Here is a 23,295-nt window from a genome sequence, read left to right on the forward strand (position 1 = left end):
CAGATACACAGGACAGACAGGCAGAGGAGTTACTTGGAAAGGGTTAAATAAGAGCACAGTCATTACTGTTAAGTGCCACAATGCTTAATCCCTTCTATATTTACCCTCTCTTTCTTTCCTACTCTCAATTAAAACCCCTCCTTATTCCTTTCCTTCCTGCTTATCATCCCATCCTCTGCTTGAACCGCGTCCTTCGTCTGCCTCCCTTATTGGTCAGCTAGTCAAACCACAGGGAGAGCGATCGCCCGCTGTCAACCCAGGACCAAATCCAGATCTCACTGATCAGCAGCACACGAAGGTAAAAGGTTCACACTGTGGAGCAAGACTCCTACCAGGACATGTTTAAAAGGATTCTATGTAGGAGTATGACAGAGAGAAAAATGGGTAGGATTTGTACGGAAAGATTCACGCTGGGCTAAAAAGTGGAGAGAGAGAAAGTCTCAAACCAGGAAAGGAGAAGTGTTGAGTATTAGTGCAAAACTGCACAAGGCCAGCTAATATGATTCTCTTTTCTTTTATAATTTCTTGTCTGCGAATCACATTCAGATATTTCTTTGGGGTGCAGCAAGGGCAGCGAAACGTGGAACAGCAGGGGAATCTGAGCCCCTTCCTGTTTTATGCAAATAACAGCAATGTACTGCCAGCACTCCTGGCAAACACAGCAGTGAATGCCAATCAAACAATCTGAGGTTGGCTGAAATGATCATTGTGTGGGGTTACATGCCAGGGCAGCGCCACTGAGGCAGTGACGTTCTTTTTTCTTTCAGTGAAATCACATTGGACATCAAATAATGATGTGTATGGAGCTAGCGAGCAGGAGTTCTGCTAACAAAACCAGTGGGGGGATGTCACTATAAGTGAGCCTGGATAGAGAGCCTGTGATTCATACAAATTGTTCATTCTGATGGTGTAGGAGAAAAAAGAGTGGAGATAAAAGCAGAGAGGAATTGAGCAAGAGGAGAGAAAAAGGACTAGGAAGAGTGTTTGGGAGAGAGACAGAGAAGAGCAGACAAGAGGGGAAGGGAGATAAAAGGAGAGGTCTCAGTTTGATTTCAAACACACTTGCTCTGGTCTCACATGGGGATGCATTAGGGTTATGCCAGGGTGAGACAGACGGGTTGGGCGAATGAGGCGGGGCTCTAGGGACAGGATATGATGTCTAAATTAGGGGACAGTGTCTGGTAATATCCAATTGAAGTGACAGAAGGCATTAAGGATGATGAATCCAACTTTCCCTGTCCTAGTTTCCTCTCTCTTTGCAAACTTACAGATTGGCATGGAAACACAACATGTGGGCCAAAGTGTTATTTATATTTATTGTGCCATTTATATTTTAAGCATTAGTGGCATTTATCAAGTGCCTGAGTGAGAGACAGCTGAATAATGGCCTTTTGTGGAAGGTCTTTGGTGGCTGCCATCCTTCTGTTAATCAAGTGCTTAAAAATCTATTATTCTGTAGAGGCTATAAAGAACAATGCTCCTACAAAGGCCCATTAGAGCTGGCATGTTCATTTTTCATTAAGTCTGAGGTCACATGCAGGAGCAGCGTGATTATCTTTCCAATTTTCTCTCGAAGTCCATAGCTAAGGGGTGGTGGCTGATATTTAAACAGCAATGATCTCGCGGATGGGAACTTTGTTGCTTGTTTGACAGCCGGATGCCAGTCGTCTTGTTCTTTTTTGCCCTTTTCAGACAGGATATGTAAAACTGCTGGCTTCATCAATCTGTTAAAGCGGTGACATTCTGTCATTCGGACATAAATCATGTTGATGTTTTGCACTTCATTCAGCACTTGTACTCGCTATTAAGCGTTGTCAGCAGCGACTCTGGTAAAGTGTAGCCACACTTTTGAATGTTTAATTCTCTTCAAAGCTGTCACTTGAGCCTGTGCATGTGTGCGCTGAAGAGATGAGTTGCCCTGATCCTTGTATGCAAGACAGAGATCGCTCTTCTTGATTTGGAACTGGGAAAATGCATCACAATGCACGTGACCATGCCTTAATTTTATTTGGTGAGATAATGTGCTATTATTTGCTTGTTGTGCTTGTTAGTGGCATTCTCCAGTAAAATAAGCAATTCCCTAGTCACGGTGTTTGTTCAGACGTGTGTAAATGTAGAGAGCGATATGTAAATTTTACTATGCGGGGCTGCTTTTACAGAAAACGAACAGCTCATTAAGACATGAAGCCAACACACATAATTTTGCTGTCAGATTAATGAAAAGGACTAAATGTCTGAAAGGTCATTTTGAGTAGGGGAACAGGTTCAACTTAATGAACACACTTAAAACCAGCTGTCGGTGAACCACGGGGAATTTTTGGCAGGGAAAGCCAAGCAACATTTCTTTTTTTAGAGGTTAATATATAATTATATATTATACATTTTACAATTTTTTATATATTCTTTTGTAAATTTCTCTGTGGCTTTCTCAAATGCACATTGTAAAACAAAAGCATAAACTTATGCTCACTGCACGAGTGTTTTACCAAAAAAAAATCATAGCATTAAATCAAAGCAATGAAAAAACAGGGTTTGTTTGACTTAAAAATGGGATGGACTGTGTTAAAAAACCTTGTAGGAGATGATTAATCTTCAGACAGAACCAAAGGGCGGCCCACAGACCTGTATGAAAATCACCATGCAGGTTTTTAAACTCCCATTTTCAAGCTGTGAGTTTGTCATTTTGGCCTTTGCCGTCTTGGTTGTTGTCACATGATGAGCAAGCAGTGGATCACTCACTGACTAACCAAGGAAATGATCATCAGATAAGATAAGATAAGTGTTTGGGATGACAAAGTAATAAGGAATGTGTTTAGTGATAGAGGAAGTGAAGTGGGAAGCACAGAGATCCCTTTAGACATATTTTGGACCTCTGGTTGCAGCTGCGGTGAATCTGACTTCATGTTAGCTTAGTTAGACATGAAGATCCCTACCACACATGAGTCCTGAAATTACTATGAGGTGGAGAGGAAACGATCAGATGATTAATGTGACTGGATCTCGACACAATACTGTACGTTTTTCTTCAAAAAGTCAAGTTTTGATTCCTCGATGGACAAGTTTTATACATGGACTTTTTAACTTACTATCAGATTTAACTTTTTGTTGCTATAACATAGCACATTTATGCTGGACAGAGCATGGTAAATTGGTAGAAGTGACAGATGAATCACTAGGATAAGTACATTTGATTTCATAAAGACACCAGGATAGTGAATGGCTTATAAAAATGGTAGAAGTGTATTTATCTTTAATGTTCATTTATCAGATTTAGTGTTTCTCCAGGCACTGTCTGAAATCATTTTGCATGATCTGAAACACTAATGGATCCCATCAGCTCTGACAAAAAACGTGCCAGATGTATGATCAACATGACTGTCAAATTCTTGTCAACTGCCTTATGAGATGCTTTAGTAAACACTTCTCTGCAAGCATATTTCCTCCCAAAAAAGTGGAAAATAGCAAAGACCGTTAGCTAGAAAATAGGCCATGCTTGTCATCCTTATTTCTCATCAACAGAGGCAGCCTGCCTGCATTAAGAAGCACAGTGATAAATGTCATAGAGAGAGGCAGGGGGGCTTATATCAGTCTCTGTATTAGTGTCATGTACATGGAGGAGATTAAGGAAGGGGGAGAGTAAAGGAAAGAGAGAGAGAAAACCATGAAAACTACCCATTGCTACTCAGTTACACTCACTGCAGTAGGGATAATCTAAATGAGAAGATTTAGGATGTGAGGAGGCAAGGTGGAAAGAGTTAGAAGGGCTGAGCGAGAGAGACAAACAGAGGGAGGGGGGGAAATGGTGTAAGGCGTATGAAAGTAGTAGAAACTTAATAACCTTTCATGAATCTCCTTCACCACACCTCTCCTTCCTTTCTCCTTGTTTTGATTCTCAGAACTGAAGGCTCCACTCATACAGCACGAGCCAGAGGCCATCACTGTTGAAGCTCCACAGCAAGGAGTGATTCTAATTAAAAGCAGCTTTTGGTCAAGGACATGTAAAAGCGCATCCATGAATATACCCCAAAAACCCTAACAGCCTCCCAAAAAAGGCAAAACAAAAATGAGCAAAACCATTGTCAGTGACAGAGCATCTGTCTGACATTTAGTTTTTTCCACTAAGTGATTCCTGCTGAATTGTGGGAAATGTTGATGCAAGTTGATGAAGAATTTGAAGAAATTCACATATGACTAAATTCAGATTACAAAAAGTCAAATGGGTACCCAGATTAGGACCACATACAGAAGTACCAGCTTTTTATTTTTCTGAATTCTTTAAACAATCAAACAGAGTTCCTCTGCTCTCATAGAGTTGCTCACACTTTCTGATGATCTTTTAATCATGTGCATTTGATTAGCAGCACTTGGTTGCTATCAGGAATCAGTAAGGGTGTATTTAGTTTTTGCAGAGATCTACGGTGGCCCTGAGAGGCCAAACGGACTGCAACTTAAGAAAACACCAGCAATAAGAAAAACACTCCAAAAGCACACAAAACATAACGGAAATAGGAAAAACAAAAACGGAAATAGGAAAAAACAGATTTCCAAAAGCACAAGGGAAGTGTTTCTGGGGAGACAATAACCCGGCGGACCGGTTGCAGGAACCAAAATATGCTAGGTAAGTGTGTTTTAATCTCATGATTCATATAATACTGATGACGGTTTTTCTGGCTAATAGTCAGGCTAACACACTTACCTCTCATCTTTTCTTTCCTCACAAAACCGATAGATCCTCCACTTCTTTCAAGTGTCTCCCAGCGCAATTCTTAGCATATTTTGGTTCCTGCAACTGGTCCGTTGGTGCTTTTGGAAATCTGTTTTTTCCTGTTTCTGTTTTCCTTCTTCCTATTTCCATTTTCGTTTTTCCTGTTTCCGTTGTGTTTTGTGTGCTTTTGCAGCATTTTTCTTATTGCTGGTGTTTTCTTAAGTTGCAGTCCGTTTTGGCCTTTCAGGGCCACCGTAGAGATCCTTTGAAAAACTAAATCTTTTACATGACTGCAGTAATTATTTTATCTGTAGACCAGTATATGTCTAGAAAATGTAACTCCTACCCAAGTGATATAAACTTTAGATGGTTGAGAAGGTCCAAAAATGCAAGTAATTGCAATGTTAAGGGAAAGTTCACCAGCTCTCCGGAGCTCAGCTGGAGCATTTTCTGCAAGACTGCTTCCAAGTTTATCAGAGATAATGCAGAATATATAAAGTGCCTGCTGAATAAATAAGGCGATCTTTAACCTTTGTTAAACAAATCTTGGCAAAAAAAATGTAAATGACTTCAAACAACCCAATAAACTGTAGTTAGTGGTTTATAAGGTTACGCTGAAGGCCTGCATAAAACATGGAAACATCACTCTGCTACTAAGTGAAAAGTGGTAAGTGTTCTACACTTTTATAGGGCCTCTTAGCCTTAGCTTAGTACTGCAAAACACTTTTCAGTGTCTTTCTCTCTGACCCATTCACACACCATCATGCCCATTAACCGTCGGCTTTCCCGGAGCAATTTGAATGCAGTCAGATAAGATGAAGGATCTACCAAATGACCATCTTTAGCAACAAAAAGGCCTCTGTGTTTACCCACGATATCCTCTTTTTAAAAACATTTTTTAAACTTTTACTTGAATAGCTGAATGTTAAAAAAGGCAGTATCAACGTAGAAGATGGAAGGTGGAAGAAACTGTCCACTCAGAGGAAAATGTTCAAGAATGCAGAGAACTCCACGCTGGGTCCAAAACCTCAGAGCCCTCTTCCTGTGGGGCAACAGTGCTAATCACTGAGTGGGTATCGCCAGTCTGGTTGTCACTTTATTTTTCCAAATTAAAACACATCCCAAAGGCAAACATCAGGAAGCTCCACTTTATAATAAGTTAATGAAAACCTTCTTGTGCTTTAAACACACTTAACCTTTGGTTTATTTTTATTCCCAGAAGAAATTGTAAACACGAGTTTTAGTCAGTTTCTAAACCAAGTCACCGATAAATTATTTTAATTGAAACTAGATGACCTTCAAACCGTGTTTTGTTGTGCTTTATGAAATTAGTCATGAACAAACAACCCGCGGTTTACTTGTGATTTACTCATGTATAAGCAGTCTGGGAGGCACAAGCTCACAATCATGGCAGAAGTGAGCGGAGGTGGAAGAGGTGAGGGAGACGCTAAATGTTATCATGCTTGGATAATGAGGCCCAGAGGCAGCACGGACTGGAAATCACAGACGTACTGTAGGAAGAGATTTTTAATGTAACCTTTACCACTGACGCAGCAAGCTGAAGGTAAACACTGCTGACTAGGACAAAGGGAAACTTTTAATGATTGCTCCTGGGATTTGATTGTAAAATTTGGGCAAGTCGACTGGTTAAAATTAAGCATGATTAAAGAGACACACAAGGGTCTGCATGAAGGACTTTTATCAACAATGGCATCTAGCTGACTCTCATCAGCAGTTACTCATGGATGGCAACGCAAACCAACTGAGTTCTTATGAATACGATTACGGCAAACTATACATAGGTGTTTATGTAGCACATACGCAAACCTGATTTACACTTTAATTGGAAGGCTTGTATAAGTTTACACAGGTAAAACATAGCCAAGTATTTTTTATCTCTCTTATTGTCTGCTTTATACAAACAATCATATAAACATGCACATATAGTGCCCATAAACACACACTACAGCACAATATATATATATATATGTATATATATATATATATATATATATATATATATATATATATATATATATATATATATAATATTCTGTAACTCTGAAACTTCTGTCGGTGCTGTGCTTTTTGGAAATCGAATTTCCCAGAGGAACCCACCCGAGGGATTAATAAAGTTCTATCTATCTATCTATCTATCTATCTATCTATCTATCTATCTATCTATCGATCTAATGACCTAGTTTATGCAAACGGCATCTGACTCGTCACGCTTCTGGTCATTTCCTTAAGCATTTCGGTATCACTGTAATTACTTTGTCTCATAATTATCCATTTATTCTGGGGTGCTCTTGTAGAGCTGGGCGATAGAACGATAACGATATGTATCGCGATATAACTTTTACTCGATAGAGAAATTAAGCTATCGCGATAGACCTCGCCGCTCTTGTCCTCTTAAAAAAAAAAAAAAAAAAAAAAAAAGGTCAGCCAATCCAAATTAAGCAGCGCAGAGCCGAACCAATCACAGCCGCAGCGTCACGTCGCGTGACTTGTTACGTACAGCACAAGTGCCAAGCCGCACGTGTGTTTGTTTGGGAAACAGCCAGCGGGTAATGGAGCCAGCGCGTAATGGAGGAAATGAGTGTGCCGACTAGAAAAATCAACCGAGCGTGACCGAAGAGAAAACAGATGATGGTTCCAATGCCGGAGAGATTGTCGAACGGAAGAGCCATAGAAGTTCCGTAGTGTGAAGGTATTTCGGCTATTTCAAGTCTGACAAAAACAGAGTAGCGTGCACTGTAAATGTGCCGAAAGCAAGTCTGGAAATACAATAAACTGGTGCATGTGTCACACTGTGCGCCACGTTATTGTTTCGGTGAAATGAATTTCTACAATACTGTTACTGTTAATTCTACTCTCTGCAGTGTTTAAATGCTTACATATACACACAGTTACTGTCCCTCCACACATACGACTCTGTTCTGCTTCTATGCCCCAGCTTTGTTTACTTTTTCCCACCGAGGCTTCTAGACTTCTGATTGGCCAACATTTCTGCACGGTTAGGAATCTAGCGCCACCTGCTGCTTTGGCATGTTCATAGCAGCGTTTTCCTTCATTTCTGCCTTTATGTGTGGACGGGATTATTTTTTAAAACGAAAACGGAAAATCTCCGATTTCAAAAATACCCGTGTACGTGTGGACGTAGCCTCAGTCTCTGACTGGAAGCGCTAATTCGTCATTCGGCTTTTGTCAGACTAAAGTAACTGTTAAAACTGTTTGAAAAGCTCAGCTATACAACAAGGAGAGATTGAGAATTTCCTTTTAGTTCTCAGTTTATTTGATATTGACAAAGGTTAGTCAGTTTTGTCTGTTCTTCTGTAAAACAAACTAAGATTTATTTTTAGAATTAATATTTTGTTTCTAAGTGGAATTGACAATTTAGTCTGTTTCGTTTGTTCTATTTTGAAACTTAAACGCTTTAGCGGCTGCCTTTTGTGTAGTTTGCAATATTTGCCTTTATTTATCTGAAAAAGTCTCATGTTCCTTAAGTACATCTACCCTGTTGAACTTATTATGGGAAATAAATATTTAAATAAAAACAAGCTGCTGATTATTTCACATTTTACTTGTGAGCAACAGCACATTTAAATCTTACAAATATAGTTATTTGGCTTATATCGTGATAGATATCGTTATCGCCTGAAATGAAAAGAACATATCGTGATATGAAAAAATCTCATATCGCCCAGCTCTATGCTCTTGTGTTACTTCCTGAAAAACCATCACCTTTGAGAAAAAACTTCATCTGACAGTGCGGATTTGAATTTCTCTAGCTGCAACCGCTTCAAACAACCTTTCTTTTCTGAATGAATCAGTGAAGGACTTGACTGATTTCGCACACCACGCTTCAAATTCAGACTCACAACAGACATTTTTTTTTTTCAAACTGGAGTTTTGTTTTGCAGTGCATCCCTGTGATATATTAAAATCTACTGATGTATAGTGCTAATTCACAGCAACAGTCATTTCGAAAACGCTTTATAGTGTAAGGTAAAGATCCCAAAATGAAAGAGAGAACACCAACAATCAGACGACCCTTTATGAGACCACCAGCGTATCCAGGCTCAAGGAGGGGCAGCCATCTGTTGTGACTGGTTCGGGGTGAGGGGAGAAAAGAGGAGTACAGAGAGATCAAGGGCAAAACACAAACTGTGGGAGAGAGGTGAGGGAGAAAGGATTGCTCCCTAAGCAGCCTGAGCCTACAGAAGCATACCTAAGGGATAGTTCAGGGTCACCTGATCCAGCCCTAACTATAAGCTTTATCACAAGGGAAAGTGCAGAGGGTGTCCGTCTCCTGAATCCAAATCGAGAGTTGGTTTCACACGACAGGAGACTGATAGCTGAAAGCTCTGCTTCCCATTGTACTTCTGGAAATTAGGAACCACAAATAAGCCTACAGTCTAAGAGAAGCAACCTATCTGGATACTATAACACTATGAGGTCTTTTTGATATTATAGTGTCTGATCATTCAGGACTCTACACGAGGAGAAGAATTTTAAATTCAATTACTGAATTATTAGTATTTTACAGGGAGCCAATAGCCAAGAGAAGATAATATAATGAAATATAATTTCGCTTTGCTGTCTAGTCATCTCAGCTAATGCTCAGAAGTGAGAGTGCTATAAAAAAATCCCCTAAATTTCAAACTATTCTCTTTAATATTATCTGATTTGTATGGAGCACAAATTGTGTCAGGAATAAATTAGAGTTTAACCTGGGTCCACGAAGAGTAGTTTGTGCACTAGAATTAATAACACATTCAGAAAATAATAAGTGGTTCCCTGAAGTTAGTAATTGTAGCGTGTAATAATTAACTGAACATTAAATTCAAACACTTTAAACTGCGTTTAAGTGTCTTTGCAGGCCACACATTATTATTTATTAACTAAAACTCTTAGGGTTTCTCCTTAAGTTACCGGAGTCATCACAACAACCTCTAACTTAATTAGTACTGTTACAGTGACTGCGTAATACTCTCAAAGCATACTTTTACTTTTGCAGACAAAACTAAAAGGTACACAAGTTTAATGTTACACAATTCTTTATAGTTTAGAAGGACAATCCTTTAGTGTCTCACTGGGAAATACATGACATTAAGAAAGTAGTAGTGCCATGTTTAATGGGGCTTTGAGTTCACTTTTATGTCACAGTTTGTGCGCTAATCATTGAAGTTTAATGAAAAACATCCAGGTTGTCTTTTATCGTCCACCCACTGTACACAAACACACCGATACATCCAAACACCATCAGTCACACACATACACATATGTATACTCTGTCAGCGATTAATGCTCTTCATTTCTCTCCCAATCACTCATACATAGAGACAGTAGCACACACATACACATTCACAAATGCACAACCCCCACCAGCAGCTATTAGCAATGAGATACTAAAAGCCTTCAGTGTGTTTCTGTGTCATATCTTGAACTCAGCTGCAGTGGTTGCACACCACACTACACCACACACGCACACACAGACTTTGCTTAATTACCATTGATGACATAGACTTGCACAGATGCAGACGCACATAACGACACAGAGCTACACTATCTATTCAATTACCCTCATATTATTCCCGAGCTTCACGCATACACACACAGACAGGTCCTGTACGCACACATGCCTGTGTGCGCACATATTTCTTTTGCCCTGCAACCAAAGTCTTACACAAATCCAACTACCGGTGTTTCCATGACGATCTCAATCATTTTCTCATGCAACCCCTTGATGCTGTAGTGAGGGAGGAAATTTCCTTCCTAAATCATCTTCGATTCTGTCTCTTCATCATGGATTCTAGCTGGTGCTTTTCATCTCTGCCTCTCTCTCTCCCCTCACTTTTCATCAGCGAGGAAATAATCAGAGATTGGGCAAAGACAAGAAAAAAAAAACAACTTGTAAACTACAAAAAAAGAGACATAGGGAGGGGTCGGCGAGGGGAGAGGAGAGGCAGTGCTTTTTTAAAGTATGTGGTTTTTGGCTTTTTTCTTGGCCCATTGAGCCTCACTGTGCTCTTTCTCCTCAGACTCTCAGGATTTCAAATGGATGCTTTCTGACACAGAGCAAACAGATAGCATGAAAACGAAAAAGCACAAACAGATGGGAGGGAGAGAGTGGAAAAGGCAGGGACGGGGGGTGTAGGTAGCGGGTGTCGATAAACGACCACTTGGACAGATAATAGATAGAAGGATGGGTATAAGTGGAAATAAATGGGCGAAGTTAATTATTTCTTTCACCTTGAAAATTGTATTGCATTTCTTTTTCTACAGAACCACATTTAAACTTGCATGCATGAACACACACACATCAGTGCAACCCATTCCTACACAAAGACACGCACACGCATTCAGTCTAATTACATTTTTCCCCATTCTGCGGCCCCCTGCAGGGGTTATGAACTTCACGAGGTTTCCCAAGTACCTCCCCACTTTCCTGTTCGAGCTCAATGCTTATTTAGCATCCAGCTGCTGCGCACACAGTCTCTCGTACAAACACTCAATAACTGGCTCACTTACACACGAAAGCACACACATTTCCCCCACTCCTGGCTCCATTCACCTTAATAACCACCCTTAGCCTGAAGTTGAAGTGCACAAAAATTACACCCTGTACACACCCGTTTGGTGAAAGCGTGTGCTCCTGCGAAACACACAAGCATGTATGAACACAACAAAAGCGCCTCAACTTTTTACAAACGCTAACATTTGCGCACATACACACACACCAAGCTCTGACACAACACCACAGGAATGTAAAGCCTCCGAGGGGATAAACTCCAGCCAGCAATTTTACTGAGCACAGATTAACTGTACAGTTGTAAAATGCAGTCATAAAAACACATTGTAAGGGAACAGCATGGAGGTAACAGGACTGGATATTGATTTCGAGTACATGTACATCCACTAACACCATTTGGGTGAGTTGAGTTGAACACCTGTGGTGCATGTTGCAGTGCCAAAAACTGAGGCCATTAGCAGTTTTAGCTGTGCATCGAAAAAGGCTCTAACATGTTATTTCACTACAACTGGACCCGGACAACACGCAGCACAGTGAAGCATCCTTAACGAATCTGAAGAACTTCAGTCTCTAAAAATGAAGGTCAGTTCAAGCTTTTCAACAGTGTCAATTCAGTTTGAAACATCCATGGGTTAAATCTGCTTAAGAACTGGGTTCTTAACCAAAACGTTCATTCAATCTTTCTAGTGTACTTGTAATATAATCTACAAGGCCGTGCTGCACAATGAAAGCTCAACATTCAACTGGTTACTTTCAACTGGTTTTCATTTGCCAAGCTTGATGTTCAGACTGCACTTCATGTGGATTCATCAGGAAATAATATACATTTATAATATGCATTTTACATCTGGTTTAGGTGTCATCTGACAAAAAGGCCGGGATAACCCACTGAGATCCCCCCCTCCCCACACACACATCCTAAGATGTAATGGAAATGTCTTCTCAGGCAGCACATCTTAACATTTTCTACCTTCTCTTGCATGACTATACAGGGTTGTGTGACATCCTCAAGCAGTAGATAATTAGGTATGCCTTAGAAATATGTGTCTCCTGTATGATGAGTGCTTTGACCTTAGAGGTGTCAAGAGCCTCCGGATCACTGCATGCCTTGTAAGATGTCATGTTCACTGTAACTGTCTCTACAATTAGCCTTTAAATCTTATTATAGGTAAAAGACTGCAGTGAAATCGTGTGTGCATTGTAAGTCTGATTTAATCAAACCCAGATTGCTGCTTGCAAAATGAGCACTTACTACCCACTGGGCCAGCAGGGTGGTCTGTGATTACAGAGACAACCCTGTAATATAAAGACAGGCAGTTTGATTCTTGAGTTCTGCCTAAGGACGTGATCGCACCTCCGGTTTGTTTGCTTTGTTACATTTTTTTATACTGTTCATTTATTTTCTTGCTCCCTGATTACAAGAAAACCACAGCTTGTAAATAAAAGTCACAACACTCTCAACAAGCTCATTTACCGGACACTTCTCGGTAGTTCACATGCTGTCATGTTAGAGAATTGCTGGGAAAGAAAGGAAAGATTTCACTGCCTCTACCATTTGTGTTTATAGCCCTCACTGAGAGGACACATGAAGCAACAACTGAGTATTGGTCAGGGCTGCAGCTTCCCAGGGGTTCAATTTGTTAACACTCAGCTTTACAGAGATGAGAAACTGCTTGCTATTAGGTATCAAAATAAATGTACTACAACCCTGGAATTTTGGGTGAAGTGCTGCAGTTGGAACATACTTTTAACAAACTGAACCACATGGTCTTGCAGCATGGCAGTGAGTCTTATTTTCAGTGGTTTTTTGTTGGAGCTTTAATGACACTGTTTTCACTTATATGCCAAAAGCATACAAAAAGCGGTTTTAGTTAAATGCTCCACCCATGTGTGGTGTGAATGCATTTATTTGTCAAGAATCACATCACCTCTCCGACTATGAAAATTCTGCATATTATGTAAATGAAAGACAGCTATGAGTGGGATGTTTTAGTTCTTTTTTTTTTATTGATTATGGAGTCCGCCTAAAACTTTGGACACGAAGAGATGATAAAAAAATGTCTTTGTCTGCCAGCCGTGTCCACATGAAGAAGCGTTTAATGCAAATCTGCGGTGATCCATCATCCAAGTGTGGTGCTTACTCACTGCTTGTGTGCGTAAGTCTTTTTCAGTTACACGCATACAGTACGTACACACTCGCTCTCCACACACTCGTACCCAGAGCTGTCAACCTGAGTGGGTTCAGTAGTTTAATGAACATTATTGATGGCGAGGCTACAGCACTGCTGGCATAATTAGTGTGATGTCTCACACCTACATGTCTGTAGCTTCATTAATTCATCGCACAGCCTGGCTAATAGACACGGACACATGCACAAAGACGCACACACATGTGAGCACCGGCAGTCTCATGTGTCATAATCCAAAACCCCGGTAAGTCCTCTTACCTCTACACCCTGCCTGTGCTGCATTATGTATTGAACTTGCACTGCTGCCACTCTGTGCGTATGCCATTTGGATACAGTATCCGTGTGTGCGTGTGCGCCAGCGTTGTGCACTGTCACATATATTTTTAGCCTCATTCTGCTTGGCTGAATGCAGGGAGCTGATTGCATCCAGACCTTGGCTGCTGATACTGATCAACAAAACCAGCTGAGTGAAAAACAGCCATCAGCCTCCCTCTTCCCTCTCTCTCTCTCTCAATCCCTCTCACCCACTCGCACTCAATTCATCTCCCTCTCCAAGTCACCCACCACTCCTCCACTGCTCCCTCCCTCTTAAATGGGGCGATTTGTGGTTGGATGACTCATTTCTAAGCAAATCTGGACCACGGAAGAGAGGAGAGTGAAAGACAAGGGTGAGTGAGGGAGGAGGCGGGGGGGGTTTAAAGGGGCCCAAGAGAGCAGAGAGAAATAGCAAAGGTGAACGAGGGGAAAGGAAACCAGTGTGTGCTTGCATACTTTTGCTCAGTTCAGATAGATCCAGCTCTCCCTGTCCACCTCTGCCCATGAATATGATCAGGGGCACTAAACTTAAATGTACACACCAAGACAGCAATATTATCCTGCACTGCAGACCTGATTAACGACTATGGTATATCTTGTTGTGAGAGCAGACATCAAGATATATTCATGGATGTTCAATGCTTTAAGAAATACAATTGTTAAAATGTCACAGCGCCCAAGGTACAACTCTACTATGGCTGCCATTTTTGTGGCTATTATTTTGCTACAATTGATCATGAATACAATCAGACAGGTAGCAAGCTATGCAGGAGGATGAAGAATCAATTTTTGATGCTGAGTACTAAGTTCTGGCCTGATGACCATTGTCCGTATGCAGCACTTACTGAGCTTTTTCAATCCTCTCCTGCCCTCTTCATTTTCTCTGGTCAGTTTTCCCTTCATTTCCTCTTTCCTGCCTTCATTTACCTGCCTAGAGGTCTATATGCAAATCGTCTAACCTTACACCCCTCCTTCTCTCGCTCCCTGTTAACCTCCCACACCTTCTCCCTCTCTCTGCATTGATCAGTTCATAGTGGATTAGCTTCAGTTTGTGATAGCCGTCTGACCCAGCCTGGCCTTGAACAAGCCCTGCTAGCTAATTGAAAGACAGTGAGCTGGTCTGCAGGATTAGACACTACCCAGTCTGTCTGGCTCATTATTACAAACACACAAAAATAAACACACACATACACACGAGGAGAGCGAGATGGGCGGTTTATTGAGCTTTTTGGATGCGTCATGCCAGAAGGGAATAGCCCACAGTTGCAACGCTGAGAGAAATGAGAAAAGTGACTAAGCCCTCAACACAAATTGGATCTTCTGCAAGTATTTGTGTGTCTGTGCATGCTTGTGTTTGTCTCGATGGAGTTTGTTAGTGTGTGTATGTGCATGCGCTCTATCTGCTTATGTAAGTGTCTGTGCACGTGTGTGTATTCTTGTGACTATCGGCACCTGTGTGCAGGAATGAACTGCATTAAAAAATGAAAAAATAAAAATAAAAAAAAACAAAGCTAAGAGAGTGGCTGAGTTGTGGCCCAGGGTCTTTAACATTGAAATAGAAAGCAGCCGCAGAAGCACAGAGGTAATCATGAACTGCTCCCTCACCAAGCTTCAGTTGCAGGTAACATCTGACCCTGAGTCCAGTGAAGAATGAGCCTGTGCAACAGCAAATGTGCATATAACAAAATAAAACAAAATAAACGTGTGTGCCGAAGCAGATACGAAACATAAGTACACTGTGGGCTTGTGCATTTAAATCGCAGGATGGTGATTTGTACCACAAAAATCCACAGCGGTGTATATAGAGCACACAGGCTATGGGTGATATTCATGATGTGCTGTATACATTATTTGAAATGTATTTAGTCAACTATTACATGTAATTTTGCCTGGAGCCAGACAGCTGAAGAAGTTTGGATTTGGACGCGAGATTCAGAAACCCACAAACACTGAAAAGCGAGACACGAAGAAATGGGATAAAAGCCCAGGGGAGGTGGATACAGTGCATCATGAGCATGTGTAAGCGTGTGCTCGTTTGTGCATTCAAGGGTCACCCACATGCTGCCTCTCCCTGATTGAAACCAGCAGTGCCTGGCTTGGCTCAGCTCTCTCAATGAGCTCACCCTTCTCTTTTGACTGCTGTAGTAAAAGGGAAAGTCTTGACTGCATCAACCCACGCGGGCCCCAAGCGTGAAATATTCAGGTAAAAAAACGAATACCCCATTTTAAAATATTTAAACCACATACCACACAACACTCAACCCCTTCGGCCCCTCGGCTTCTTTTCCAACTCTGACTCATATCAATAATGTACCCGTTTCGATCAGATGGATCTATTTCAAAGTCGAGATGGAGATTAGCTGATTGGAATTCAATTAAGAGAAGGTTCTTGACTGGAATTTAACCACAAGTGGCTCCTTTAAAGAACAACATTAACATTTCAGCTAGCCAAGTCCACACACTGGTCACTTCAAAGCTAAGAATGAAATACTGTAATCCTGAGAAAGTCTCGTCGACATATCACACGCTTCAAAACTGGCCAACAGGGTCATGTAATATCAATTAAGTAGAATTTTAAAAAATGGGAAAAAAAACTTTTAAACAACACAGTGGGAAAGCTTTTTTATCTGCAACAAATGTTAAAGAGTTACATCACAGGAGCACAGAAATGGAAGAATAATTCCAGACAATTTTAAACAGTTTTTCTTATTCACAACTCGACGCTTGCTTAATCTCAGCTGGCGGTGGCTTTCGTCTGACTCCTGCCTGTTCCAGGGAACAAAACACAAACACCACCTGTAGGAAGCGATGCTGCTGCGTCTGTGAAAAGAACCGCCAAAAAAGCTCCGTTGTTGAAAAATGTGGCATCTCAGTTTTATTCTTTGTCACTGTCTTGAAGGACAAAAAACAGGACCGCAGACAGCTAAGAGTGTAACACAAAATTCTTGGCTTGCTTCCCAGAAAATAATCTAGCAGTGAGACTTGGAATAACAACACTTTTTAGTCTGTGGCACCAGCATCCTCTCAGTTTCTGTGTTTTCACCTTTTGAACCCTATTTTGGTTCATTTTCAGTTAATCAAAGGCCTAATCCCTCTGTTAATTCTGCTAATTTGTTCCTGTACCACACAGCCACTCTCACAAATTTACAGCCATTATGCTCCATGTTAGTATTTTAAGCTAATTACAGGCCTAATCCTAATTAGGTGTCATTTTTGTACCTACAACACAGAACAAGAATTTTCCTAAATATCACTCTACCCACTTTTGTTAATTATAGTTTTACTGAATGGTAAACTCTTTGGACCAGAGACCTTGTTTTAAATGCTTTTTTGCTACATTTCCCATGTAATATACTAGAGTTTCATTTCTGATGTTCTGCCTGTAATTCAGCATTGGAGTTTACATGGATATGTTTGACATTTTAGTTCTAACCAGTGTCTACAGACACACTGAGGGAGTGGAGATGCAGTACCTTGGAAAGGCCATGCAGCTGCTGGCACATGCTCACAGGCTGATGTTGGGACTAAACTTTTGACCTTTTGGTTAAAAGCCCTCATGTCTCTACCTACCCTCCTGCTTCAAAAACACATCTATTATCATTCCAATGCTGTTGTCTTGCACTACATAGAGAGGAACAAGAGGCACTGTGCTATACTTACATTATGTTAAATGAATTACAGACACAGAGAGTTATTACGCTGCAATGAGATCTTAATGCTTGATTCTTGGCCTCCACTCTGCTCTAACTTGGATGGTGCATCTCCACTTTTCATAGTAGTAGAGTAAGTTTTTTTACTTTAATGAAATTATACCAAACCTTTGCATTTAAAGAGCACACTGCCTCCAAAGAATAATAATAAACATTTTAATTGCCAGCATGTCAGAAAGTCTACTCCCACACAGTTGTATAAACATCCTACTGAGCAAGAGCAGCCTCTGCATTGCATTGGAGAGGCGTAATTAGTCTCCACATTATATATACACATATAATATTCGATAACTGCAAGAGACAGAGCAGATAATTGCTCACTTATGTGTTGTGATTTACTTGCTTGCTCACAATTTTCCCCTTTTCTGTTTCTTCTGTTATGACTGTCACTTTATGTAGAGCTCAAAATACAAAATGCTTTTTAGCCACACTACGTTAAAGTTTATTAGTTGCTTTGGCACCAACTGATTATATATTAAACTGAATGTAAGGTCTGTTATGCAGCATTTACTACAGGCTGCTGTCGAATACTCTGTGCTTCAGTTTTACTTGGCATTCTTCACAATACTCAGGGATGCTAAACCTGTGTTGCCAGGGGCCATTTTCTAAGCATTACAGCAGGTCAGGGGCCGGTTAATGAACAAAGAAAAATATTTTAGTGAAAATTCAGTGAAAATAAGGGTTAGTCCTCAATGACTGAATCTAAATAAATTAAATGCATTTCCCTTATCTTATGAAATTCATAAAAAATTGCCAAACTATATTAGTTTGACACAAGAACTGACAATAAACCTAAGAGGCAAATACCTTATTTCACTCTGTTTAATAGCTGCTACTGCATGTCATTGGGAATGGCTTTGGTTACAGCTGAACATTAACTGGAAACTTAGTGACAGGGATGGGAATCGAGAACCAATTGTTAATCTCTACTTGCACTTGCGCTAAAATCAGCTGATTTCAGTTAATGTGCCAGAGGATGAAAATAATAGCACAGTGTAAAGCGTGGATATGGACATATGGACATTTTCTTGGTGTTGGACTGTAGCCTATAGGTTTATATTGTTATAACTGGTAATTATGAGATGATGTGTTTTGGTCATTTTACATAGAAACACTAAAGCAATCTAATGTCTAATGTCTTTGATATACTGCTTAGCGATGGTGGTGACTCTCAAAGCGGAGCCAGAGAGAATCGATAAGGAATAAAATTGATATGTGATATTGATGATGGAATTGGAATCATTAAATTCTGATCATTCCCATCCCTACTTAGTGAGGCAGAAAATGGTCAAGTTGTCAAAGTGAAACTTGATTGGCCCCCAGAGAACAAATGGAGTATAACTGTGTTATAATATAATTTTTTAAAAAACATTAGAAGAATGCTGTTAGCCCAACATCTTTCTGAAAAAGTTAAAACGACAAATTACACCAATACGTTTCATGGGATAGCCTCCTTTGAGTCCTAAGGTCATTGTGGCTCTACAAAAGTCTGCCATTGAGCGCCGAAACTCTACGAACAGGAGATACGACGATTTTACACCAGTGTTCAATTATTACAAACTTCACAGTAACCTTTTCCACTGATCGCCTTGGGTCAGTCACACAAAAAGCTCTAGTCATAGACAACAAATATGTAGCAGTGGAAATTCACAGTTTCACAGTCTCTGTTTCTTGGAGGCCCCACACTGGTGGTGGTAATCTGTTGTCTGGAAGGTCATCCTGCTCTGAGACAGAGAAACAGACTAAAGTTACAGCTGTCGGGTGCCCAGTGATACAGAGGTGAGATATAAACCTCCCCCCAACTCAAATCTCTCTATGTGAAAGACTTCTCACCCCTGTCTAAGGCGTATGTGTGTGTTTGTGTATTCCCTCCAGGTATGTGTGTGATAAGCCATAGCCTGAAGGCCTTCTCCTCAGCTCTTATCTCCCTGACAGACGTTACCCTTGCATGGCTGCGGCCCCAGCAGTCACTCTGAGGGCGCGAAAGCAGGGTTCTCTCTCAGCTTTCTGGAAGTTTTTATCAGATCTTTTTGGCTTTGTTTCTGATTGTCCAGGAAAATAACACACACACACACACACACACACACACACACACACACACACACACACACACACACACACACACACACATATATTTTTGGGAAATTGAGCTCAACTGTAAAATGATTTCAGAGTGGAAATGAAGCTCATCTAGATTAAATGACTCCCCGTGTTACTGCCAAGATTCATCTGAGGTGTTAGAAAAACACAAGTGATAGGAGATCAGTAATTACCAAGTCTGAAAGTCACAGTGAAATCCTAAATGAATTTTCACATCATGGACATTAATTATACTTGATTACGTCGAGGATATGAACAAACTGCGTTTTGTTGTTGTATTTAAACCTTTTATCCATCTTGCTTTTATTTAAAAATCAAACAATTTTACAACTTCTCTTGAGCAAAACTAAATTTGTTCATACATCACAATGACTCTCAGCTGTCGAACGACCTGGCAGAAAAGATCAGTCACTTTTAAAGACTTTCTGTTTCTGTTCTGCTTTTTCTTGCTGCCTTGTAAAATGTTTTTATTTTATTTAAAGCACTTTAGGACAAGTGCAATCTTCTCGTTAATGCTTCTCTAACATCATACTTTTTGTTCTCGGTGAAAAAAACAAATGATGTAGAATGTGTTATTATTTTAGGCACATCTTGCTTTGGGAGACACATTTCTTAATAGTCACACGCAGACATACCACGCTGTCTTGCAGTGGAGCTCTGACAGCTCTGTTTGTTTTTTTTCTTGCAATTTTGACAGAACCAGTGATAAATCACAGCTGTATGTTTTGAAGCAGACAGGCCAGTCACAGACAGGTCGTGATAATAATAAGGTAAAAACAAAGAAACTGCAAGGTGCACAAATTTCCACAAACTACTTGGAGAAGAAACAACGCCAAGCTAAATCATCCAATAGGGAAATCTCTCTGAAGCTTCAAGACTAAATAAAGCAAGCAAAGGATTTTCTTACAAAATAGTATATGTATTTAATCACTGAATACTGCCACACGTCCCCATCTCAGTCACTCAGTTTTCCAGCTTTGTAAAGCAGTAGGCAATTATCTAGTCCAAGCACAAACCACAACTGAACTTTTCATCCACACCTCCCACAGCTACAAGATGTTCTCTAGGAAGGAGTGTTGTTCTTTTCAACGCTATAGTTTTATACCCTCGGGTGCAAATTAAGTGAAACTGAATCAGCTTAATCAAGGCATGAAGATTAGATAAGATCTTACTAGAAGTCTAAACAGGCGGTCTTTCTCTGTCTGTTACTGCAGCAAGACATCAGCTATACAGGAGGCCCCAAAGAGCTGGAAGGACAGTTTAAGGGTTTAAGTCTTTACTTACTTTACCAAAGCCTGAGATGCATAGTGTATCACATACTACAGAGATGCTCCTCTGTACAGTTACGAGAGCCTCAGATACATGTGGCACTAAAGACAGAGGCTAAAGGTTGGGCATTAACCTTCCACTTTTCTCTCTTCTGAAATAGTTAAATAATTAATCAACAGACTGATCAGCAACAAATTATTGGCAACTTCGATAGTCAGGTCATCTGATGAGGTTTATTTCACTGTGCCTGCCTCGTCTTATTATTCAGTGCGCTGATTGCGTTTGGCACAAATGATCGCTCAGGCACCTTTTTAGTGGAGGCATCCCATAATGATGTTCTGAGGGCATTTAAAATCAGAACAAAGAGGCTGTTGTAGGTCAGCAACAATGGACTAGGCTTCCCTCAAATGGCAACTTATCTAATGAGGTTTGTTGCCAACTAATGATTGTTCTGAAAATCCTGTGGAGGTTGTTCCATTTTGCTGCAATCAGCAACATGACCTGTAGCTCTATGTCATATTTAAAAAAAAAAAACAATGGTGATAAAACATACCAAAGATTGGTTGCCATATCAACAATGGTTTCACCAGATAAACATGATTAATACGGACTTTCTGCAGAAGATCAGCTAGAAAATCTCTAATCCAATGAGAGAGTCCTGGAGTTACCCCCAAATTTATTAGCTGCTGGAACAAAATGTGTGTCCTCATTGTTAAAAAGGCTGAAGAGCCACAAATAAAGTCCTTGTCTGAGCATCTTCCTTTCTTCGTGTTTCCTGTTATCTTTGTGAATGATGATGATGATAATGAAGGGAATAAAACCAAGCTATCTGAAGTCTCGCTGGCCACTGAGACTCATGGAAAAGAAAATGTTCAGTATTTTTTTCTTCATTTTCTATTTAACACTACATTTTTACAGGGAGAACAGCACAGTAATTTTGCAGTGCAATGCATCACAGCATTTAAGGCACTAATTTCCAAGGTTGAATAGAAGGGCCTTTAAATCATTATAAAAAGATGTACGACTTTTTTCCAGGCTGCTGTTGAGATTAATGCAAAATTTGTACAGTACTCATCTTTAATATAAAACACTTCATTACAACAATTCCTTTGCTTAGTTCAATTCAATTCAATTCAATTTTATTTATATAGCGCCAAATCACAACAAAAGTCGCCTCAAGGCGCTTCATAGATACAGAGAAAAACCCAACAATCATATGACCCCCTATGAGCAAGCACTTTGGCGACAGTGGGAAGGAAAAACTCCCTTTTAACAGGAAGAAACCTCCGGCAGAACCAGGCTCAGGGAGGGGCGGCCATCTGCTGCGACCGGTTGGGGTGAGAGAAGGAAGACAGGATAAAGACATGCTGTGGAAGAGAGACAGAGGTTAATAACAGATATGATTCAATGCAGAGAGGTCTATTAATACATAGTGAGTGAGAAAGGTGACTGGAAAGGAAAAACTCAATGCATCATGGGAATCCCCCGGCAGCCTACATCTATTGCAGCATAACAAAGGGAGGATTCAGGGTCACCTGGTCCAGCCCTAACTATATGCTTTAGAAAAAAGGAACGTTTTAAGCCTAATCTTAAAAGTAGAGATAGTGTCTGTCTCCCGAATCCAAACTGGAAGCTGGTTCCACAGAAGAGGGGCCTGAAAACTGAAGGCTCTCCCTCCCATTCTACTTTTAAATACTCTAGGAACAACAAGTAGGCCTGCAGAGCGAGAGCGGAGCGCTCTAATAGGGTGATATGGTACTACAAGGTCATTAAGATAAGATGGGGCCTGATTATTTAAGACCTTGTATGTGAGGAGCAGGATTTTGAATTCAATTCTGGATTTAACAGGAAGCCAATGAAGGGAAGCCAAAACAGGAGAAATATGCTCTCTCTTTCTAGTCCCTGTCAGGACTCTTGCTGCAGCATTTTGGATTAGCTGAAGGCTTTTCAGTGAGTTTTTTGGACATCCTGATAATAATGAATTACAGTAGTCCAGCCTGGAAGTAATAAATGCATGAACTAGTTTTTCAGCGTCACTCTGAGACAGGATATTTCTAATTTTAGAGATGTTGCGCAAATGGAAGAAAGCAGTCTTACATATTTGTTTAATATGTGCATTGAAGGACATGTCCTGGTCAAAAATGACTCCAAGGTTCCTCACCGCGTTACTGGAGGCCAAGGTAATGCCATCCAGAGTAAGAATCTGATTAGATACCATATTTCTAAGATTTTCAGGGCCGAGTACAATAACCTCAGTTTTATCTGAATTAAGAAGCAGAAAGTTAGCGGCCATCCAGGTCTTTATGTCTTTAAGACATTCCTGCAGTTTAACTAATTGGTGTGTGTTATCTGGCTTCATGGACAGATAGAGCTGGGTGTCATCTGCATAGCAGTGAAAATGTATGCTATGTCTTCTAATGATACTGCCTAAGGGAAGCATGTATAATGTAAACAGAATTGGTCCTAGCACTG

General features: G+C 40.4%; 1 protein-coding gene across 3 annotated transcripts in view; it reads right to left on the reverse strand.

The window, feature by feature from the left end:
* LOC309698698 (poliovirus receptor-like) overlaps positions 1 to 23,295 on the reverse strand; it is a 366,820-nt gene that overhangs the window by 177,404 nt on the left and 166,121 nt on the right. The gene's annotated exons all lie outside the window — the stretch shown is intronic.

The sequence above is a fragment of the Aulonocara stuartgranti genome, assembly GCF_965226115.1.
Source record: "Aulonocara stuartgranti genome assembly, chromosome: 22".
NCBI lineage: Eukaryota > Metazoa > Chordata > Actinopteri > Cichliformes > Cichlidae > Aulonocara > Aulonocara stuartgranti.